Source organism: Triticum aestivum, chromosome 1B (genome assembly GCF_018294505.1).
Source record: "Triticum aestivum cultivar Chinese Spring chromosome 1B, IWGSC CS RefSeq v2.1, whole genome shotgun sequence".
Lineage (NCBI taxonomy): Eukaryota > Viridiplantae > Streptophyta > Magnoliopsida > Poales > Poaceae > Triticum > Triticum aestivum.
Window position 1 is genome coordinate 345,163,689 of NC_057795.1, and position 23,372 is coordinate 345,187,060.

Consider the following 23,372-nt stretch of genomic DNA (forward strand, 5'->3'; position numbering starts at 1 on the left):
GCCTACTGGTTGGTCTGGTTGTCCCCTGGCGGTGCCCGGGCGGGCCTCGGTTCAATCTTGCCGATTCTACCTAGACATGGCTCAAAATGAAGGGGTAAGGCCAAGTGTTCTTAAAACAAAACTCGAAGTGCACACTTCGGAGCACGGTCTTCCGTTAGGTCCTTTACGGACGACGAAAGCCCCTTGGCTATACTCTACTCTTCGCCTCCGGCTGTTCTGTTCTTTTCTTTTGGCCCAGCGGAGCTGAGCTGGGTTCCATTACACTCTATAGGAAATGCATAGACAGTCCACGCAGCAAACCGAGGCCCTGCGTGCACCGTATGTACCGCCTATGAATAATAGGTAGCCCCACCCCAGGCAGAGTTTGTGAGTCGTGTAATAGGCGACCATTTCACGCGGTTCGGGGGGCACTTGAATAAGCCGCCGGCACCCGGCTGCGTCTTTACCCCTATCCAATTTTTGGGCCAATTCCCCCTTCGTACTACCAAAAAATGAGATTCTTGCCGAATCCGAGTTTGCTGCCCCAACCATTACAAAACTAATACCTATTCTGTTTAGTACTTCAGGTGCTTCTCTAGCGTATAATGTAAATCTCGTAGCGGATCAATTCCAATGAGCCTTTCAAACTAGTACTTTTTGTAATTGACTCTATAGCTTCTTCAATAAACGCTGGTTCTTTGATCAAGTTTTGGATGACTTTCTAGTCATATCGTTCCTGCGTTTCGGATATTCAGTCTCATTCGAAGCTTTAGACAAGGGTGCTATTGAGATATTGGGCCCTTATGGTATCTCGTACACATTCCGACGTTTGGCCGAGCGAATAAGTCAACTTCAAAGTGGATCTATTGTGCGAAGAGTGTGTTATGAACCGTGGCCGCCTACCTGCTTTGGTTGGTGGGGGCGGCTCCTACGTTGTGGGTAAACGGGAAACCCGACTCTACGAACCCGAGGAAAGGCTTCACAGCATTGGTAGGGGCGTTAAGACCGGAGCTTTTTGTAGTGCTAGCAGGAATGCAAGTGAATGAATCCAATCCCATCCCCTTTAAAATCGGCGAGGTAATACCTTATTGAAGTAGGGCACGCTACGGCAACACAGGACTGACGGGGTGGGGGCTTGCTGTCTACTTGGCGAGCCTTCACTGCCCCCTTCTGTAACTTCCCTTCTTTCGTCCGTCCACGAGGCAGTCAAAAGAAAGAGAGAAAGGGGCGGCTATAACGCAGGAGTCGTGGCGGTTGTATGCCACAAGGTCCCTATAGACAAGGGGACAAGTGAATCATCGCTTTTGGGCGCAGGCGGCCCTCTACCATCCATCCCATTGCATTTCTCTCGTAGAGTACTGTACCGTCTCAGACCAGATACATCTATGGAAAGAAAGGATTTCATAGAAAATCTGCATTTTTCTATTTTTTTATCCCCATGCATTCCGTTATTCCCGTAACTATGGATTGATTGTCCCTACCTAACTAAATGGTAGTGGTCTAGGGAGCGCAATTTCTAGAGCACGGGAGAATGAAGAGTAATGATCTAAGCAAGAGCAGCCGGACGGACTACTATAGTAAGTCTAGTGACTACTATAGTCTTTTCTTTCTTTGTAGTTGAGGGAGTCCTGGACTAGGGGGTGTCCGGACAGCCGGACTATCATCGTCCGCCGGACTCCAAGACTATGAAGATACAAGATTGAAGACTTCGTCCCGTGTCCGGATGGGACTTTCCTTGGCGTGGAAGGCAAGCTTGGCGATACGGATATGTAGATCTCCTACCATTGTAACCGACTTTGTGTAACCCTAGCCCTCTCCGGTGTCTATATAAACCAGAGGGCTTTAGTCCGTAGGACACAACAACCATTACAACAATCATACCATAGGCAAGCTTCTAGGGTTTAGCCTCCTTGATCTCGTGGTAGATCCACTCTTGTACTACCCATATCATCAATATCAATCAAGCAGGAGTAGGGTTTTACCTCCATCGAGAGGGCCCGAACCTGGGTAAAAACATCGTGTCCCTTGTCTCCTGTTACCATCTGCCTAGACGCACAGTTCGGGACCCCCTACCCGAGATCCGCCGGTTTTGACACCGACATTGGTGCTTTCATTGAGAGCTCCCCTATGCCGTCACCGATAGGAAGGATGCCTCCTCCCATCTTCAAGGACGGTATTTTCGCCAAAGGAGCCTTGGCCGCCAGCCAAACTATCCGGCTAGGTGGTTTTCTTATGACCGCCTGTCCGGCCACCGCTTCGACAATGACCTCTCAAGTCGTCAAAAGCAATCTTCGCGTCAGCTCAGAATTCGCCGAGCGGCTGGATCCAATAGAGCTCTCGTCCGTAAACGAGCTCTTGGATCGCATCGCCGCCCTGGGAGTCGCTATAGACTACAATCAGATTGGGCTTAAAACCGATCTGAGAGAGATTAACTCTCCCCAGGTCACCCACCACGTTGCAGTGGTAGAGGAACAATGCGGCGACTCTTCTCCTGTATTGAAAACTAGTCATGTCCGGGCTGCCGAACCCTCCATGCCGGATTCCCGCGGAGGGACAGACTTCAATCAAGCACTGAACCTAAAGTCAGGCATTGGACCGGACTCGTTGGACAACGTTCCACTTTCCAAGCTTCCAAATTCAGAAAATTCTCGGCCCTTGAGCCTTGAGATGGGTAGGGTTCCGGACTCAATTCCACCCACCCGCCCAGACATATGCGATCTATCTCTAATCCAGAAAGAGCCCGCTGAAACAGTACATCATTACTGGGCCAGATTCCTCCTGGTTATGGACAGGATAAAGGACTGCCGAGAGGAAAACGCAGTCTCAATCTTTTGCAATAATTGCACGGACGAGGGAATCTTGAACGCCATCAGCCGTCGTGAAGTTACACGCTTCGCCGACCTGGCGTCCATAGTACGAAAGTACTGTGTGATGGAGAGTTTCCGGAAAACCGAAATTACGTTTTGGGACAATCCGGCCCCGAATACAACCCTAGTCCGCAATAAAAGGGTGCATTACACTCAGGCACCGGGTATAAAAACCAAAAAGCAAAAACCCCATAAAGGGCATGGAACCGTACTGGAGGGGTGGCTTAGCGGACCCTGTAAAATTCACAGTACAGAGGGCGCCACCCCAACACATAGCCTTCGAGCATGTTGGATATTACGGCAGGTGGCCAAAAGTGGCGAGAAGCTTCTAGCCCCGGAAAACCACTCCAACAATACCGTTACGGTATCAACAGTCTTCGAGACCTTTGCATCAAATAATATGCGGAAACAAACAATCCGCAGCCTTGCCGAAGTCTACCAAGTAGCAACAACAAATCCATGGAGCGACACAGCCATCACCTTCAACGCCAACGACGAACCTAAATTCCGAACATCCCGAGCACCAGTCGCACTGGTACTTAGTCCAATAGTAGACGGCTTTCGACTCACAAAGGTCCTCATGGATGGCGGCAGCGGATTAAACCTCATCTACGAGGAAACTCTTCAAAAAATGGAAATAGACTGGAGCCGCATTGAGCGAAGAAGCACAACCTTCAGAGGAATAATCCCTAGCCGGGAAGCGCGCTGCACCAGAAAAATCACACTCGATGTGGTGTTCGGCTCGCCGGACAATTACAGATCCGAAGAAGTCACGTTCCAGGTGGCCCCGTTGAACAGCGGATATCATGCTATATTAGGACGAGAGGCATTCACAATTTTTCAAGCCGTACCCCACTACGGGTACATGAAGCTCAAAATGCCTGGGCCCGGCAGAATAATCACTCTCGTTAGTGATCCGGACATAGCACTCCGCGCCGAAAACAAGACAGCCGCATTAGACCTGGAGGCACTATCCGAAGCCCTAGCGGCAGAAGAACTCACCGCGCTACACTCTACGGTGAATAGGGACGATGTGATACTCTATAAGAGATCCAAGTCCACCTCCTTTAAACCAGCGGACGAAATAGTAAAATTCCAGGTCCATCCAACGGACCCGACAAAGACGGCCTCCATCGGGGCACAATTGAACCCTGATGTAGACGCCGCATTGCAAGAATTCCTTCAGGAAAATTGGGACATCTTCGCCTGGCACCCTTCAGACATGCCGGGAATCCCACGCAGATTGGCAGAGCACAGCCTAAACATCCTAAAAGGATTCAAGCCAGTCAAACAGGCTCTTCGACGATTTTCCGAACCCAAAAGACAGGCAATGGGAGAAGAGCTAGCCAAACTATTGGAAGCCGGATTCATCAGAGACATCAAACATCCGGATTGGCTAGCAAACCTGGTAATGGTACCAAAGAAGGACAAATCCTGGCGCCTATGTGTCGATTTTAAAGACCTCAACAAGGCTTGCCCAAAGGATCCCTTCCCCCTCCCTCGCATCGACCAGATAATCGATGCTACCGCAGGACATGATTCATTGTGCTTCCTTGACGCATACTCCGACTACCATCAAATCAAGATGGCAGAAGCGGACCAAGCCGCAACAGCATTCATCACTCCATACGGACCATTCTGCTTCAACACAATGCCCTTTGGACTCAAAAACGCCGGCGCAACATATCAACGCATGATTCAGACATGTCTGGCCACCCAGATCGACAAAACAGTAGAGGCATACGTAGACGACGTAGTCGTCAAAACCAAACACGTCGAAACTCTAGTAGACGACTTGAGGCTCACATTCGACAACCTCAGAGCATATGACATCAAGCTGAATCCGGATAAATGCATTTTCGGAGTACCGGCCGGAAAGCTCCTGGGCTTCATTGTATCCGGTAGAGGAATTGAAGCAAACCCAGCTAAGATCCGAGCTCTGTCACAACTAGATATTCCAAAAGACCTCAAACAAATACAAAAATTGACAGGATGCGTGGCGGCTCTGAGCCGCTTTATCTCCCGTTTAGGAGAAAAGGCATTGCCCCTCTATCGCCTCCTTAGGCGCACCGAACACTTCAAGTGGACGGATGCTGCCACTGCCGGACTCGAAGAAATAAAAGCCATATTAGCAACAAATCTGGTCCTGGCTGCGCCCTACCTGGGTGAACCAATGTTGTTATACATCGCGGCAACACATCAAGTTGTAAGCGCGGTACTCGTCGTCGAACGAGAGACAGAAGGGCATAAATTCCCTCTTCAAAAACCAGTGTACTACGTATCCACTGTGTTAACCCCCTGCAAGTCCCATTACCCGCACTATCAAAAGATAGCGTATGCGGTGTTCATGGCATCCCGGAAGCTCCGACACTACTTTCAAGAGTGTTCGATAACAGTGGCCTCTGAAGTACCCCTCAACGACATCATAAACAACCGCGAAGCGACGGGCATGATTGCAAAATGGGCCATTGAGCTCTTACCATTCGATATAACTTACAAACCTCGGCGAGCTATAAAGTCACAAGTTTTGGCTGACTTTGTCGCTGAATGGACCGAAGCCGAACTCCCTAAAGAGTACGTCGCATACTCCAATTGGATTATGCACTTCGACGGATCTAAAATGTTGGCCGGATTGGGGGCTGGCGTCATATTGACGTCCCCAACCGGAGACACAGTCCAATATGTATACACGGACTCTAACAACGCAGCTGAATACGAGGCCCTTTTACATGGCCTCCGGATGGCAATCTCCATGGGCATTCAACGCCTAGAGGTGCGCGGGGATTCAAACCTTGCAATGTCCCAAGTAAATGGAGACTTTGATGCCAAGGATCCAAAAATGGCAGCATATCGTAACACTGTCCTAAATGTCAGCTCGGTTTGACGGACTTGAATTCCACCACGTATCCAGGGATAATAACCAAGCGGCCGACGTATTGGCACGCATCGGCGCAAAACGTGACGCTGTCCCTCCAAACATCTTCCTGGAACGGCTGTTTAAGCCATCCGTACTATGGGAAGAGGAGTCCGGAAATACCAAACCGGAAGCAGCCACACCAACCGACACTGAGCAATCTAACATAACTGGCGATTCAGCCGATGAAATAACACCTTCATCCCACGACATAATGGCAGTAATCGCCCCGTGGACAGAGCCATTCCTAGCCTACTTGCTTAGGCAGGAACTTCCCGAAGACCAAAATGAGGCCCGCTGCATAGTCCGGCGATCTAAAGCCTACAAGGTCCATGAGGGAGAACTCTATAAGAAAAGCACATCCGGAGTCCTTCAAAGGTGTATCTCCGAAGAGGAAGGGCGAAACCTTCTGGCTGAAATTCATGCCGGACTAGGCGGACACCACGCAGCAGCTCAGGCCCTTGTAGGAAAGGCATTCCATACAAGATTTTATTGGCCGAAGGCCCGGGCAGATGCTCAGGATTTAGTCCGAAGATGCGTCGGTTGTCAGCTCTTTGCTAATCAGAGCCATATGCCACCCACCGCCCTCAAAACTATACCCATTACCTGGCCGTTCGCGGTCTGGGGTCTTGACATGGTTGGACCCCTTAAAGGGGGAACCCACAAGCAAAGGTACCTATTGGTCATGGTGGATAAATTCACCAAATGGATAGAGGCCAAGCCAGTCAAAACGGTAGAGTCCGGACCAGTGATAGACTTTATCTCCGGGGTAGTACACCGTTATGGTGTCCCCCACAGCATCATCACCGATAACGGCACGAACTTCACAGCCGACGAGGTTAAATCATGGTGCAAAAATATGGGCATTAAGCTCGATTACGCTTCAGTCTATCATCATCAAACCAACGGTCAAGTGGAACGAGCGAACGGTCATATAATGAGCGGCATCAAACCCAGACTAGTGCGGTCACTTACGAAATCTGACACGCATTGGGTAGAGGAGCTAGACTCCGTACTCTGGGGGCTGCGGACAACGCCCAACCGTACTACCGGATTCACACCATTCTTTATGGTATACGGGGCAGAGGCAGTTCTGCCCTGCGACATCATTCATGACTCACCTCGAGTGCGCATGTACGAAGAAAGAGAAGCCGAGCTGGATCGGCAGGACAGCTTGGATGCATTGGAGGAAGAACGTGACGTCGCCAAGGCTCGTTCCGCATTCTATCAGCAGCAGGCTCGAAGATATCAAAGCAGAGAAGTACGGGCCAAGACTTACAACGTTGGCGAACTAGTTCTACGCCTGCCGGACAAGAAAAAGGACAAACTCAAGCCCAAATGGGAGGGCCCTTTCATCATCGATCAAGTCCTGACCGGCGGAGCGTACCGTCTATGAAATGCGTAGGAAAACCAGCTTGAGCCGAACCCATGGAATGCAGCCCGCCTCCAAAGATTCTATGCCTAGCGCCGGACTAAGAGTTCGTCCCCTTCCCCCATCCAAACTTTTACATTGTAGCTGTCTTTTGTTTCTCTTTCTTCTCTCAACCCTTTTCCTAAAAAGCCCTTAAAGGCCTACTTGCGCATTGTTCGCACTCACTTGATGTGCCATCCACACTCATTATACCTGGGGGACTTCTTTACCAGAAGCTTAATTATAAGGGCTTCATGCTCAGCACATGCGTCAAGCTTCCACATGTACCTTTTATTCACCATTATATGCATCGATATGACTTAAGTTTTGGCCAAGCTGGGTTGCCTGGCTCCTGTGCTTACCTCTACGTTCCCGATTGTTCGGCTAGGAGGTAAAGGGAGCACCTCTGTGATTGTTACTGCCGGGTCAGCCGGATGTGTACCTCAGACTGGGTGAAGCTGAAAGTTAGCGTTCTTAAGGGAATATTCGGTCGGTGACTTGAAAGATGATTTTTTACCTACTTATTTATCTGCCCCCAGATGTTTTTCTGCTCTTTTCGCAGTCCGGACATGCAGTTTAGGGCATGCCTCCCAGGGAAAGGAACCCTTAACAGAACTATTCTCCCTAGAAGATGTTTCTTACTAACCATGTAATATAACATAACTAGTTGGGCACTTGTCTGATAAAGCACTAATGACCCCTACGACTGGTCTCCATGCATACCCCGGTTGTTTCTTAACCGAGAAGGTATTCGGACACACTCCGGACTCTAGGGTCCCGAGGTTGAAGCGAAAAGGTCAGCAAAGATAAACGATCTACAATCCGGCTAGAAGGCATTTCACATGTCATTTTAAAATACATTGTCAAATCTACTGACTGTATTCCTCCTCAATCCCATCTAATAGGCTGTCTAATTTACAGTCCCGTTGGGAAAATTTAGCGGCCAACTCTACTTGGCCGTATACTAAACTCACAGGGATCTCCTTCCCATCGGGCCCCATAGGTCCAACCTCGGCCATGTGGTTGGGATCCGCCTTCTTGTACCGCGTCTTCACCATGGCCCACGCCTCCCTAGCACCTTGGCGGCAGGCCGAAATCTTCCATAAACGGAAGCACTGCCGCACTCCCTGAAGCTTCTCCGCAAGCTCCCCAAGGCCCTCGGGTAGGGAGAGGGCTGGCCATAAAGCCTGGACGACGCCGCTCATTGCCTGCCGAACTCGTTCGAGCAGCTGCAACAGCTCGGGAAGTTGATCACCCGTTGATACGGGTGAGGGAGTCCTGGAGGGGTGTCCGGACAGCCGGACTATCATCGTCCGCCGGACTCCAAGACTACGAAGATACAAGATTGAAGACTCCGTCCCGTGTCCGGATGGGACTTTCCTTGGCGTGGAAGGCAAGCTTGGCAATACGGATATGTAGATCTCCTACCATTGTAACCGACTCTGTGTAACCCTAGCCTCCTCCGGTGTCTATATAAACCGGAGGGCTTTAGTCCGTAGGACACAACATACATTACAACAATCATACCATAGGCTAGCTTTAGGGTTTAGCCTCCTTGATCTCGTCGTAGATCCACTCTTGTACTACCCATATCATCAATATTAATCAAGCAGGACGTAGGGTTTTACCTCCATCGAGAGGGCCCGAACCTGGGTAAAACATTGTGTCCCTCGTCTCCTGTTACCATCTGCCTAGACACACAGTTCGGGACCCCCTACCCGAGATCAGCCGGTTTTGACACCGACATTGGTGCTTTCATTGAGAGTTCCTCTGTGTCATCACCGATAGGCTCGATGGCATCTTCAACCAACAACGCTGTCCAGGGTGAGACTTTTCTCCCCGGACAGATCTTCGTATTCGGCGGCTTCGCACTGCGGGCTAATTCGCTTGGCCATCTGGAGCAGATCGAAAGCTACGCCCCTGGCCGTCAGGTCAGATTCGGAAGTCTAAACTTCACGGCTGATGTCCGCGGAGACTTGATCTTCGACGGGCTCGAGCCACAGCCAAGTGCACCGCACTGTTACGATGGGCATGATTTAGCTCTGCCGCCAAACAGTGCCTTGGTGGCCGCACACAAATCCGCTTCGGCCCTTAGTCCGGAGCCAATCGCCTAGATCGAGGATAGGTGGATGGACACCACCTCGGGGGCTTCAACTTCCACGGCGATGGAGCCGAACGCTAATCTTGTCCCCCGTGAAACTCGTGATTTTGAGGTGCCGGACTCCTCGCCGGACTCCGAACCTCCCACGCCCCTACCAATCGATTCGGATTAGGTGCCGGTTATGGAATTCACCACTACGGACATCTTCCAATATTCGCCCTTTGGCGACATCCTAAATTCGCTAAAGCATCTCTCGTTATCGGGAGAGTCCTGGCCGGACTATGGCCAGGATGGTTGGGATGCGGACGATGAAGAAATTCAGAGCCCACCCACCACCCACTTTGTAGCCACTATCGACGATCTAACCGACATGCCAGACTATGACTCTGAAGACATTGACGGTATAGACGATGATGCCAGAGATGAACAAGAACCAACGCCTACAGGGCACGAGAGGACCACCTCGTCATATGACATATATATGGTGGATACCCCAAAAAGAGAGTGATAACGAGGACCAACGGGCCGCGGCAGAAGATAACCCCGCCGACAAACAACCAAAACGGCGGCGCAGACGCCGCCCTAAGTCCCGCCTCGACAACAACAACGCTCCTAAGGACCCCGCAATACAGCATGGCACACAAGTGGACGACGAACATGCAGACAAGCAACCGTCCGAACAGGACGAGTCAGATAATCATTCTAGGCCCGGCGAAAACAACAGTCCGGACGATCTCATGCCGGACACGCCGCCGGAGAGTAAAAACCTTCGGAAAAGACTCGTCAACACTGCAAGAAGCTTGAAGAAGGAAAAGCGGAAGCTCAAAACAGCGGAAGGCACACTTAGGATGAGGTGGAGCAAAGTGCTCAAAACCGCGGATAAATACGGCAATGGCCACCAATCAAAGAGCTACCCGAAGCGCAAGCTGCTACCAGAATTCAACGAGGAGGCCACAGAGCCCCCACAGTCAAAGAACAAAGAGGCCGCCTGGTTGGATAGACGACCGGATGATAGGCCAAATTCTGAAAGCGGCGCCGCACATAAACCAACTAATGAACCTGGAAAGATAGATGGCCCAGCCAGGTCCATTGACGGGCCAAAGAAGAAGGCCCCAGGAAGCAAGGCAACACGTCAAGTGTCCGAAGATAGTGGCACACCCAAATACAGGGGCGCCGCACACCCACTATGTTTCACCGATGAAGTGCTGGACCATGAATTCCCAGCGGGATTTAAACCCATAAACATAGAGGCCTACGATGGAACAACAGACCCTGGAGTCTGGATAGAAGATTATATACTACATATACACATGGCCAGAGGAGATGATCTCCACGCCATAATATACCTACCCCTCAAGCTCAAAGGGCCAGCCCGTCATTGGCTTAAAAGCCTCCCAGAAAACACTATGGGAAGTTGGGAAGAGCTCGAGGACGCGTTTAGAGCAAATTTTCAAGGGACTTATGTCCGCCCTCCGGATGCAGATGATCTAAGTCATATAACTCAACAGCCCGGAGAGTCAGCGCGCAAATTCTGGAACAGGTTCCTCACCAAAAAGAACCAAATAGTCGACTGTCCGGACGCCGAAGCCTTAGCAGCTTTTAAACACAATGTCCGAGACGAATGGCTTGCCAGACACCTCGTCCAAGAGAAACCGAGGACGATGTCTGCGCTAACAAGCCTCATGACCCGCTTCTGTGCGGGAGAGGATAGCTGGCTAGCAAGATGCAGCACCAGCGACCCAAGTACATCCAAGACAAGAGATGGAAACGGAAAATCACGGCGCAGAAAAGAGCAGCGCCGGAATAAAGAGAAAAGCCCAAAGAGCACGGCAGTCAATGCCGGATTCAAAAGCTCGCGGCCAAACAACAAAACACCACCTCTTAAGGATGACAGCGATGAGTTGTCCAACTTAAACAAGATTTTGGGTCGGATATGTCAAATCCACAGTACCCCCGGAAGGCCTGCAAACCATACCCATCGAGATTGTTGGGTTTTCAAATAGTCTGGCCGACTAAACACCGAACACAAGGGGCTCGACGCGTCAAGCGAAGACGATAAACCCCACCAGCAGAGCACCGGAAAGCAAAAGACTTTCCCACAAGAGGTCAAAGCAGTAAACTCACTTCATGTGATAATACGGAAAAATAGTGCTGCACCTTCTAAAAGGAGCCTCGCACGGTCCAACCCAGCAGACCATAGAGATTGGATATCAAAACCAATCACTTTCGACCACCTGGATTATTCCAGAAGCGTTCGAAATGCAGGACGGACTGCCCTGATATTGGATCCCATAATCGACGAACTACAATTTACTAAAGTCCTGATGGACGGAGGCAGCGACTTAAACTTGCTGTACTCAAACACAATCCGCAAGTTGGGGATAGACCCTACTAAAATTCGACACAGCCGCACTTCCTTCAAAGGAGTGACGCCAGGCCCTTACGCCAAGTGCACAGGCTCCCTATCACTAGAAGTTGTGTTCGGATCACCGAACAACTTTCGACGCGAAAAACTAGTCTTTCATATCGTCCCATTTAAAAGTGGATATCAAGCACTCTTGGGACGAAAGGCTTTTGTCCGTTTCAACGCCATACCGCATTACACGTCTCTTACACTCAAGATGCCCGGTCCACGTGGCATCATTTCAGTGCAAGGGTCACTTAAAGACCCCGGACACGGATAGACGAGTCCGGCATCAGTAGGCTAGGGGCTCCCTAGCTGCACACCCCTTCACAAGGGGCTGCGCGCACAAACAACCGCGAGTTCATACAAACTCCGCTTTACTTATTTTTCTTCTTTCACACATACCTTTTTCGCACGAGTTGTTTTCAAACTAAAGTTCCTCTCTTTTTACAGATGAACAACGTGCACACCCGTCCAGGATAATGGCACAACGGAGACACAGGCGCAGACGTGCAGTAGGGACCCGTTGCGAGGATTCTTTTCAGATTAAGACCCTGCGTAAACCTTTTTTACTGTCTCTTGTTGTTATTCTTCCTTGGTTTCTTCCTATAACCAAAGCGGAGCCTGATGTTTTGGCATCGGCCGCGTCAGAGGACCATGCCCGTACCTGGACACTAGGGGCTTAGGGCATTATTCTGCCCATTATTATAAAGACCGAACACCTTAGGGAGTGTTCGGCGTCTCCAGTTAGGCATTATATGCATCAGCTCCGAATCATATCTTTGGTCAAATGTTGGGTTTGCCCGGCTCCTGTGTTTTGCTGCCTTACGTTCCGTATCATCGGCTAACGCAGCATCAGGAGAACTACTGTGATTGTGCCCCAGTTCGGCTGGGCGAGCACCTCAATAGAGAAAGCCGAAAACTGACTGTCATGATATAGCGAGAGACTGGTCAACCACTCGATCGACTACCGGAATGTTTAGAATTCCCCGCTTTGACGAAGGACCGTTTCCCGGTCAGGCACACACGCGCCCCGAACTCGGAGAAGTGTGGTGCCCCAAGGGGCTATATCGTAGCCCCACCCTCGAACTCCACTGGCTAAGTGAAAGTGATAAAGCATCATAGTCCGGATTGCCTTGTTTGCTACGCTATCACCTCCTTAACAGGACCAAGACGCCGGATTAAGTGTGAAAACGCGCTATTTTTGCGAACACCCCCGCACCTTGTGCGTGGGGGCTGAAGCCGAAGACTGCAATCTTTCAGGTTATACAAATGTATATGTAAACGGCCGCACATGAGAAATTTTACTACTTGGGACACACAAGTATAAAAAGCAGTTACAGCATAATCATCGTTTTACAAGCTAAAACGTTCATTTGAACATGACATTTTTTGAGCACTGCGACTCTATTACACGAGCGCCACGCATAACTTCCCCAAAATAGTGCTCGGCAGGGAGCCGGCTTTCATCCGAACCCTGGGCGGCAATAGTGGCGGCATCCATCTCTGTCCAATGTGTCTTCACACGGGCAAGAGCCATCCATGCGCCTTCGATGCAGGCCGACTGCTTCATCTCCTTGATATGCGGCACCGCTCCTAGAAATTGTTGCAGTAAGCCGAAATAGCTCATCGCCTTGGGCCTCTCTGGCCAGACATGAGCCACGATGTCAGTCATGGCAAGTCCGGACAATCTATTCAGCTCGGCCCATTCGGCCAACCGATCGGTCAACGGAAGTGAATGATCCGGACTCTGGAATTGAGACCAGAATAGCTCTTCCGTCTTGTGATCCTTCTGGCTTCGGAAGTGCTCAACGGCATCATCCGCACTTGCCGCTAAGTCCATATACGGATCCTCCAGACTCCACAGCTGGACAAGTTGAGCATACTTTTGATCCGTAAACCGGCAACGCAGCAGAAAAGGCTTGCCAGCCACGATATCTCCGGCCTGGCACAGCTCCTCCTTCATGGCCCGCATTGCAGAACGGGCATCCTTGGCCTCGGCGGTGGCCTTCCCCAGGTCTTCCCGCTCCGATAAGCGCTCCTTTTCAAGAGCCTCATTGCGGTCGGCAGCATCTTTTAATTTCACGGCCAATCTGGCCATCTCTTCCCTGCTTAGGCAGTGTGCAGCCTTTTCGGCTTTCAACTCCTCGGCTGCCCTCGAGGCATCCGCGTCACTCCTTCGGGCTTGCTCCTTAGCTTGAGCAAGTTCGGCCCGAAGGCTCTCCACAGTAGCAGCACCATCTGTATCATAGCATATAATTTATCAGAGGAGGGCTTTGACCCCCTTAATAAAGCGACTGTGGAAAACTCATTTACCTTGCGACTCGTCAAGTCGCCGGTTGACAAGTGCGATGTCCGCATCCGCCACGTCAAGTTGCCGCATTAACTCGGCAACTCCAGTAGTCCGGCTAGCCCTCGGACTATCCGCCACCTGCATAGGAACGGCGACATTCATTACTTGCGATTTTGATCCTCGGCACGCTGTCGTTTTCGACAACCTACCGAGTCTCAGGGGCTACTATCTATACAGGGCGCACTTTTATGTGCAAAACTGTCAAAAAAAAGGTGTGTCATTCCCGCGTACCTCAAATCCCGCCAGCAAACTCGTAGCGGCATTACGCAATCCGCTCTCGGCGGACGAAATCCTTCCAATCACCATACGCATCAACGCACGGTGATCTTCTGAGATGGACGCCCTCTCAAGCAGATTTTTCAGTTCTCCCGGCCGGATACTAGCGGGCGCCGAACTCTCCGGCCCCTCCGGACTCGGGGATACCCTCCGTGACGATACTTCAGGCTCGTCTGCCCTATCTGACGGCGCAGCAGACGGAGGCGTTTCGCTCTCCATCATCTCCGGAAGAAGGTCCCCCGAAGACGAACTCATCTGAGAAGGCTGCAGATCCGAACTGCAAGATAAAAAATACGGTTACCCACAGAAGCACGAATGGAGGTATTTTCTTACTAATGAACTCCTCCTTTCATACTCACGGCTCGCTGGAGGGCTGATCCTTTGGCAATGATTGTACGTACGGATTCTCCTCGGACGCCGGACCCCCCGGTGAAGATCTCTTCCCCCGTTTCGGGGCTTTAGCCTCCGGATCTTCGGAGGCGGTCCTCTTCTCCCCCCTGGAAGGAGGGGTTTTTTATTCCCCCCTCTTCAGACGCCCCTTCGGGCGAAATAAAAGCTCCTCTATTTTCCCCGTCGCTCCCTTCTACGGGCGCGACCTCCAACATTCTGACCAGCACGGGCTCCAGTGCGGTCTCTGGGAGGGGAGCCGGACACCTTATCAGCTTCGATCGCGCTACCCACTCCTGTGAAGAATAATGGGTCAGGAGGCGAACACTAGAAAGGCAGATAAATAGAACGTCCGAACTCTGAGCTATTTACCTGAGTATCCGGGCGATTGCAGCTTAGGCCTGCGTCCTCGGTCAATTCCGGACACGCCACCTGCGGTCCGAAGAACAACTGGTACATCTCCACGGGTGTCGCACCCATGAAGTGTTGGAGAATCCGAGGTCCCTCCGGGTTGAACTCCCATAGACGGAGAGGACGGCGTTTGCAGGGCAGAAGACGCCTGATTAGCATAACCTGCATCACCACGACTAGATTGATCTCCCTCGCTTGGAGGTCTCGAATCCGGCCCTGCAATGAGGGCACGTCTTCGGACGGCCCCCAATTGAGCCCTTGGTTGACCCACGACATCAGTCGGCGTGGAGGTCCCGGGCGGAATGAAGGCGGCGGCTTTTGCTTGCTGCCCTTCGGAGCGGTGATATAGAACCACTCCTGCTGCCACAGTCCGAGTTCCTCTTGGAAGGAACCCTCGGGCCACGGGGCATCGGCCCTTTTGCTTATGGCCGCCCCGCCGCACTCCGCTTGACGCCCCCCGATCATCTTCGGCTCCACATTGAAGGTCTTCAGCCACAAGCCGAAGTGGGGAGTGACGCGGAGGAAGGCTTCGCAGACGATAACGAATGCGGAGATATGGAGGATGGACTCCGGAGCCAAGTCGTGAAAATCCAGCCCGTAGTAGAACATGAGCCCTCTCACGAAGGGGTCCGTCGGGAAGCCTAAACCCCGACGGAGGTGGGATACGAAGACAACGTACTCACCAGGCTCGGGGGCAGGCACGTCCTGCCCTTGGGCGGGCAACCTGTGCGAAATCTCGTAGGATAGGTACTTGGCCTCACGCAGCTTCAATACGTCCTCCTCCGTGACAGAGGAGGGCATCCACCGGCCCTGGAGGTCGGAGCCGGACATGGTTAAGAATCCGAAGCGCTCGAATCTGAGGCTTTGGGTGTTGGAACTGGGAGCGAGGAGGAGATTCGATGCGAGATTGAAGAAAAACGAACCTTGGTCCTCTTATAAAGGGGAAAAATACCAAGGGTCGTCTCCGTGACCGTTCGGGATTCACCCTCGATGGAGGAGGCGTGGCGACGGGCATGGTTGGGTTACCCACGCACGTATTGATGAATCCCGGAATAAGGGGAACAGGATCTCTGCTTCGACAAGACGTGCCAAGGAAACCGCTTCGCTAAACGCGCTGAGGTGGTATAATAAAAAACGATTCAAATAAAAACCTGGTAGCGGTGTGATGCCATGCCGCATAATACGTCAGTAGATTGGACTTGTGTACATTTTATTCTCTCTACGGTGGAATGTGGAATTTATTTTGCAGAGTCGGACACTATCCTGGTGTTCATGATCTTCTCTGGATTATTCAAGGGAGGAACCCGCCTTGCAATGCCGAACATTATGCGCGCTGGACTTATCGTCATTGAAGCCTGGTTCAGGGGCTACCGAGGGAGTCCTGGACTAGGGGGTGTCCGGACAGCCGGACTATCATCGTCCGCCGGACTCCAAGACTACGAAGATACAAGATTGAAGACTCCGTCCCGTGTCCGGATGGGACTTTCCTTGGCGTGGAAGGCAAGCTTGGCAATACGGATATGTAGATCTCCTACCGTTGTAACCGACTCTATGTAACCCTAGCCTCCTCCAGTGTCTATATAAACTGGAGGGATTTAGTCTGTAGGACACAACATACATTACAACAATCATACCATAGGCTAGCTTTAGGGTTTAGCCTCCTTGATCTCGTGGTAGATCCACTCTTGTACTACCCATATCATCAATATTAATCAAGAAGGGCGTAGGGTTTTACCTCCATCGAGAGGGCCCGAACCTGGGTAAAACATTGTGCCCCTCGTCTCCTGTTACCATCCGCCTAGACACACAGTTCAGGACCCCCTACCCGAGATCCGCCGGTTTTGACACCGACAACGGGCATCTCCTCCGCAGGGCGACCTGTGAGTATACCTACAAGACATATTTTGTCAATTGACTTCCTCGCCAAACTCTTCTTTTCAAAGGAGTCCGCTCAAGCACTTACTATAGATGCCACGACGAAGCCGCTCAGTCTCCTTAACGGAGCCGGACAGCTCGGCCCGAACACCTTTCAGCTCTTCTCCGAGCTGGGTGTGGGCATCCTGGAGCTTGTTCCTTTCCTGCTGCACCCTATTCAGCACCCTCTCGCCGGCCTTCAGCTGGCGCAGTAGTTCTTGCCTATCCGGATCTTGTCCGGCAGCACCTGCAACGACATTATTAGACTTGCACGCACACCGCACACCACTTATCTTTTTAAAATAATGTGTTACCAGGAGGGGTCTCTGTGTTTCCTCCTGCGGCAGCAAGTGCGGCCTCGAGTTGGGCCTTGCACTCTTGCAGCTCCTGAGACAGTTGGGTATTCTTCTCCGTAAGACCCTGCGTTTCAAATGATCCTTAAATCAGTTAATATAACTACTTTAAGTCTCGGGGGCTACTGGCACGTACAACTATTAAATTCTCTTACCCGTATGTCTTTTACATACTGCTCCGTTGCTCTGGTAAAACCATCTTGAGCCGCACGGAGGTGCGCGTCCCCCGTTTTAAAGGCATTCAACGCCTCAGGGGAGAAGCACGCGTCATGAAATACTGTCTGGCAGCGCCTGTGGTTCATGGCGCTCTCCACCTGAGACATGGTGGCGGACAGTCTGTCGGCATCCTCCGTTGGAGGAGTGTCCGGCTCGCGCCTTGCGCTCGCCTCCCCCTCCAGACCAGGTGCTGGAGCCTGGCTGGTAGAGGTTGGATTGGCAACCTCTACGCCCGCAGTCCGGCGGGCGCTTTTTCTCCTACAAAAGTCATGAGCACTCAAAGGCTTCCTAGGAGCGTTGCTCCAAATAATTAACTGTGAGCTATACCTTTGCGGCGACGTTTCAGTCCGCGCCGCGCTCCTCTTCCGCCTACTGGTCCGGACTGGCCTTTGTTGGTCAGCCGCTGCGGGCTCGGCTTCCCGCCTTGAAGGCGCTTCCTGCAAAACACCATCGTATGCGAAGGTCAGAAATGAGCAAGGAAGAGATAATGGTGTCGGGACTTCGGTCACAATCACCTGGGAAGCCGGATATAGTCCGGGGTAGTCAGCCGTAATGGTGACTAAAGCATTATCAATGCTGAGCTGATGGAACACCCCATCGATTAGCTTCACCTTTATGTCCGGATCCTCTTCGGAGGCCGGATCCTGGGATCTCTCTGGATCCTCGGGTTGCGGAGCTGGACTTAGCATGTCCTCCACAACCCGACGCAGCTCCTGCATTGAAAACATGATATAAGAAATTTAAACTTTGAAAGCATGGGTCGGGCCCGTAAAGTGTTCGCTCACCCAACGCCGAGGGTTATTCATGGAGAACCCATTCAACGGGTTTGTCCGGAGAAAGTCCTCCTTCTCCCCCTTGTACAGGCCGGACAGGATCTTCGCCAGATCCTCGGCCGAATCCGGTCCTTTGCGGCCATGACGGGTGGCATCGTCCTCCCCGTTGAAATCCCACATGGGGTGGCCCCTGTATTGCAGTGGCTGCACCCCCCGCGTAATGCATGTTGCCATGACTCCAATCATGGTCAACCCGGAATGGGCCAATAATCTTATCCGGCCCATCAAATAATGGACGCTCTTGTCTTCCTCCAATTGGGGGCTCCGCGGACGCCAACTGAGGCGTTTCTTCAGGGGAGCATTAATGAACTCCGGGAGGCCGATCCGAACAGGGTCCGGCAGCGGAGCGTCTTCTATGTAAAACCATTCCGAAGGCCAGTCTTCGGACGCCTTCTTAGGGGTTCCGGATGGATATCCGGTCCTGGCAATGCGCCATATTTCGGCGGCGCCCACTTGATATATGGACCCCTCGTGAGAGCGGGGTACAAGGCAGAACAACCTCTTCCACAGTGCAAAATGGGGCTCAACGCCCAGGAATAGCTCGCAAAGAGCTACGTAACCCGCGATATGCAGGATAGAGGCGGGCGTAAGGTGATGGAGCTGGAGTCCGTAGAACTCCAGGAGCCCGCGGAGGAACGGATGTATAGGAAACCCGAGCCCCCTTATCAGATAGGGGACAAAGCATACCCGCTCCCCTTTGTTGGGACTTGGGGTAGCCTCCGCTTGCTTCCCACCTTGGTAGGTGGCCAACCCGGCTCGAACCGGGACCATGAAGGCCGGAGGGAGATATCCCTTTGCTTGGAGCGTCACCAGCTCATTGTGCGGGACAGAACATCTCCTCCAATCTCCTAGCGGAGGGCTAGGAGCGCGAGAGGAGGAGCCGCGTCGACGGTCCATGATAGAATGGATTCTTGGTCAGAAGCGCTCTGATGAGTACTCGCGGAAGGAAGATGGTGTGATTTGGATCTGGATTCTTGCCTCTCTTATAGGCAGACTATTTGCACAGCTAGGGGGTAAAACATAAAAGATGCCTTGGCTTTTCGCATTCGTGCGATGCGTGGAAGATGGCCATTATTGGGCGTGGAAGCCAAGAAGCGCAACATTGATAAGGGAGCCGGACACTGTTCGGCAAACACACGGAATTTGGAGGAGAACCCGCCTTGCAACGCTGAAGACTATATACGCGCCGGAATTATCGTCATTGAAGCCTGGTTCGGGGGCTACTGAGGGGTCCTGGACTAGGGGGTGTCCGGACAGCCGGACTATCATCGTCCGCCGGACTCCAAGACTATGAAGATACAAGATTGAAGACTTCGTCCCATGTCAGGATGGGACTTTCCTTGGCGTGGAAGGCAAGCTTGGCGATACGGATATGTAGATCTCCTACCATTGTAACCGACTCTGTGTAACCCTAGCCCTCTCCGGTGTCTATATAAACCGGAGGGCTTTAGTCCGTAGGACACAACAACCATTACAACAATCATGCCATAGGCTAGCTTCTAGGGTTTAGCCTCCTTGATCTCGTGGTAGATCCACTCTTGTACTACCCATATCATCAATATCAATCAAGCAGGAGTAGGGTTTTACCTCCATCGAGAAGGCCCGAACCTGGGTAAAAACATCGTGTCCCTTGTCTCCTGTTACCATCCGCCTAGACGCACAGTTCGGGACCCCCTACCCGAGATCCGCCGGTTTTGACACCGACAGTAGTTAAGTAATAATGTTTGGTATAGCAGCCTTTCCGAGCGAGTCTCTGGGATCTCCTGTAAACCCCCATGATGTGGTAAAGGGAGGATATTAGGGGAAGCGGTGAGTGGAGATTCCCCTGCGGGGAGCCGGATGAGGGGAGACCCTCACGTCCGGTTCGGAGGGCGGGGATATCCCGACCCTACTATCATTATGCCTTTGCAATGTTACTTGGTTCAACTCCATTTGTGACCTTTTCTCGTATGTGGGACTCTCTATCTTCTTGGGTAGATTCTAGACCGTCTTTCATTTTGTTAGTGAGTAGTTTTCTTATTAATAAGTCAAGTCAAGAGTAATAAGAGAACTGTAGGAGCTTGCCAGGACGGCTTGGTAAGCAAGCTACCTGTTATGTAGGCGCCAACTCCCAATTCTTTCCCTTCTTTCTTTTTGATTTTTTATTCTCATTTTTTTACTAAATGTATAATCTCCTTTCCGGGGAAGGGGTAACATAGATGGAGGCACATGTAGACAGATACATACTTTTTCAATCTTTTGCCTAAGAGAAGTAGTTGATACCTCCGAGGTAAGGGCGAATCGAGACCGAAAGCGACTAATAAAATAGCATAATCTGAACACATAGCTGAACACATTGTTTAAGTAGAAACTGTTAAAGCTCCCTGGTCTCGAGACGGCCGGCTTTGGTTCAGCTCTCGGGGCCACCTTACACACTAATAAAATCGTCAGCTTCATTCCCCACTCATCGCCCTCACTTTAAGACAAAAAATCCAATTCGATTCAAAGATCGGAATCATACCTCCAGCGGGCAAGGTCGGCTCAAGAAATGGAAGTTGTGAGATGGAAAGAAAACCACGAAAAAAGAACTGTATTAGGGATCAATCCATACGCGGCTTGCCTTCTCCCCTTACCCTTAGTAAGCCAGCCAATAGAATAGTACCCTAACTTAAGAAGTTCTCTTAGCTAGCGCATGTCCATTATGTGACCACCGCATGCTCCTGCATGAGTTTCATGAATGGTTTGTTTTCGAATCCTATCTCTCTGGGGAAAGGTATCTTTTTTCAATTCGAACAACGGTATCCCTACCTGGCAAACTATCCTCGTTTTCGAAGTCCCTAGTTTTGTCCTCTGCTGTAGTATTCCGGTTAGTAGACGGCTTCCTTCATTGGAAATCTAGCCAGTGCTTTCCATTAGGTGTGCAAGGAAGGATAGCCTTGCTTTTCTTCTGATTCTGATTCAGTCCAAAGATAGAGACAAAAGAAAGGTAATTATTGAATCGGACTTGGCCTCTTTTTCGGCATGGGCAAAGGTTTGGCAATTCCACCATTAGCAAAGGTTTAATTGGTTGACGGTATCCTTGGCGAAAGGCACCTGGTGAGAGTAGCTGATGCTGCTGTGCTACCTCCAACTATGAAGTTCAGCACATGAACAATACAGAGTACTTTGTTTCCAAAAACAATACAGAGAACAAGACCACAAGAAAACAATTTAAAAGAACTACTTTTAGGCAGCAGCATCTGGACAACAGGCTTAAAAGCTTCTAGAAAAATGATAGCACAGACAGCCGAAACAATTTTCCTCATATTTCTTTAACTTGACCTTTTTGCAGTACATCTAACAACATATAGGGGAATGCCTTTTTTATATTACATTTGCACCAAACCAAGCTATTCTTAATACTAATTCCTTTGCATAGATACTTTCCAAAGTGCTGAGAATAGCAACAGAGAGAAAACGCTACAGAAGATATCACAATTGAATTACTAACTTGGTACTTGTTCATAGATTTTCTAGCATCTTCAATAAGCTTTGATTCTTACTCAAGTAGTTTGATTTGTAGTGTCGTTTTTTTTCTTGACTAGTAGTGTAGTTAGCATGCCTTCCGTTCCTTGCTTTCTTATGCACTTTTGAATTAAAGACGACCTTTCAATTCATTATTGACTAGATAAAGTAGTATTAGTTAATATACGCTGATTCAGACAAATCAAAAATAAGAGATAGTCTTTTTCGATACTGTATGCTGGGACAGACCTGTAGGTGAGCACAAGCACAGCCAGCCTTCCACCTCTTTATACTTATGTTTAGCAGTGTACCTGGTCTTACTTCTTTTTCAGTTTACGCTTGTGTCCCAAGCTTGCAAGTTCGAAGAAGAGTATTGTATTGACCTGAATCAAGTTGTTTGCCTACCCGCCATTATGTCTTAGCTAGGAATGAGCTGTGAACAAAATCGAAATAGTTGTTACTTGAGTCGATAATGACTTTGTGTCGGTTTGCTATTTTCTATAAATTGGACTGGTACCATGTATTGTAACATAAGCTTTTATATAAGAGCTGAGATGTAGTTAAGATTACACTGGATCCTCTCTCTGTTTTGTTGCTTCCTTCCATTATCTCCAACAACTGGTATCAACACTAGGAACCTTCACGGTCAGGGTTGATTTTCTTAGACCACTATGAACACTTGTAATTGGTTCTTTCTACTTCAGGCATGGTTCTCTCTAGTTAGTGGAAGAGTGCACAACATAGGGATTGGTATCAGTCACACATTTAGGAAAGAAAGTGAAAGGGGAGGGCAAGAGCGGTTCGAAGGTCAATGAAATGATAAAAAACCACCAGGTCGAGTTCGCTTCTCCCTTCCTTTTGGTGTTTAGGATGTGAAGTTTATATAAGAAGAGAGGAAAGGGGAACTGCGCTAAATGGATAATTTCATCCTGGTGATGGGCTATTCCAATGGGCATGCATCTGAGATATGGGCTTTGAGCGTAGGAACGCCCACCTTTACAAGAGCTCAGTTCTAAGATTGTTTGCGCGCAGGCACCACTACTATTCTGTCTTTTCTTGTTATGCATCCGGTCCTAGAAATCTTTTTTTTCTGACCGGAGGAAGAGAAATAAAAACGTCACTTCGCTCGCCTTGGGGGACCTAATTAGAAGCTGGTTGATTTCTTTAATAGATATGAAGATGCTTTGAATGAACCCAAGCAAGCCAAAATAGAATACTATAAGTATGAAGCGGACATCTATGGTTTAATTAGAAACATCTCTTTTCTATTTAGATTTTGCCAGTGCCTCCCTTTGTGGCAGAGCGAGCGCCTTGACTAAGATAGATTGACTCTTTCATTCTTTTTTTATTTTATTCTGGTTCCAATCGTTTGAGGAAAACCCCCTTTGGCATTAATGAAACTCTGTTATATAGGAGTTCAAAAACCTCATTTCGTTTGAGAGATAGTGGAATTTCTTCTTTCAACACGTA

At 50.3% G+C, this 23,372-nt stretch overlaps 1 long non-coding RNA gene across 1 annotated transcript; it reads right to left on the reverse strand.

The window, feature by feature from the left end:
* Positions 1-724: 724 nt before the first annotated feature.
* Positions 725-20,540, reverse strand: LOC123123074 (uncharacterized). Its single transcript, XR_006460497.1, has 3 exons — positions 20,312-20,540; positions 9,148-9,152; positions 725-842 (listed from the first exon to the last, which is right to left on the reverse strand). It is a non-coding gene; the product is annotated as an uncharacterized lncRNA (long non-coding RNA).
* Between the last annotated feature and the right edge of the window lie 2,832 nt (positions 20,541-23,372).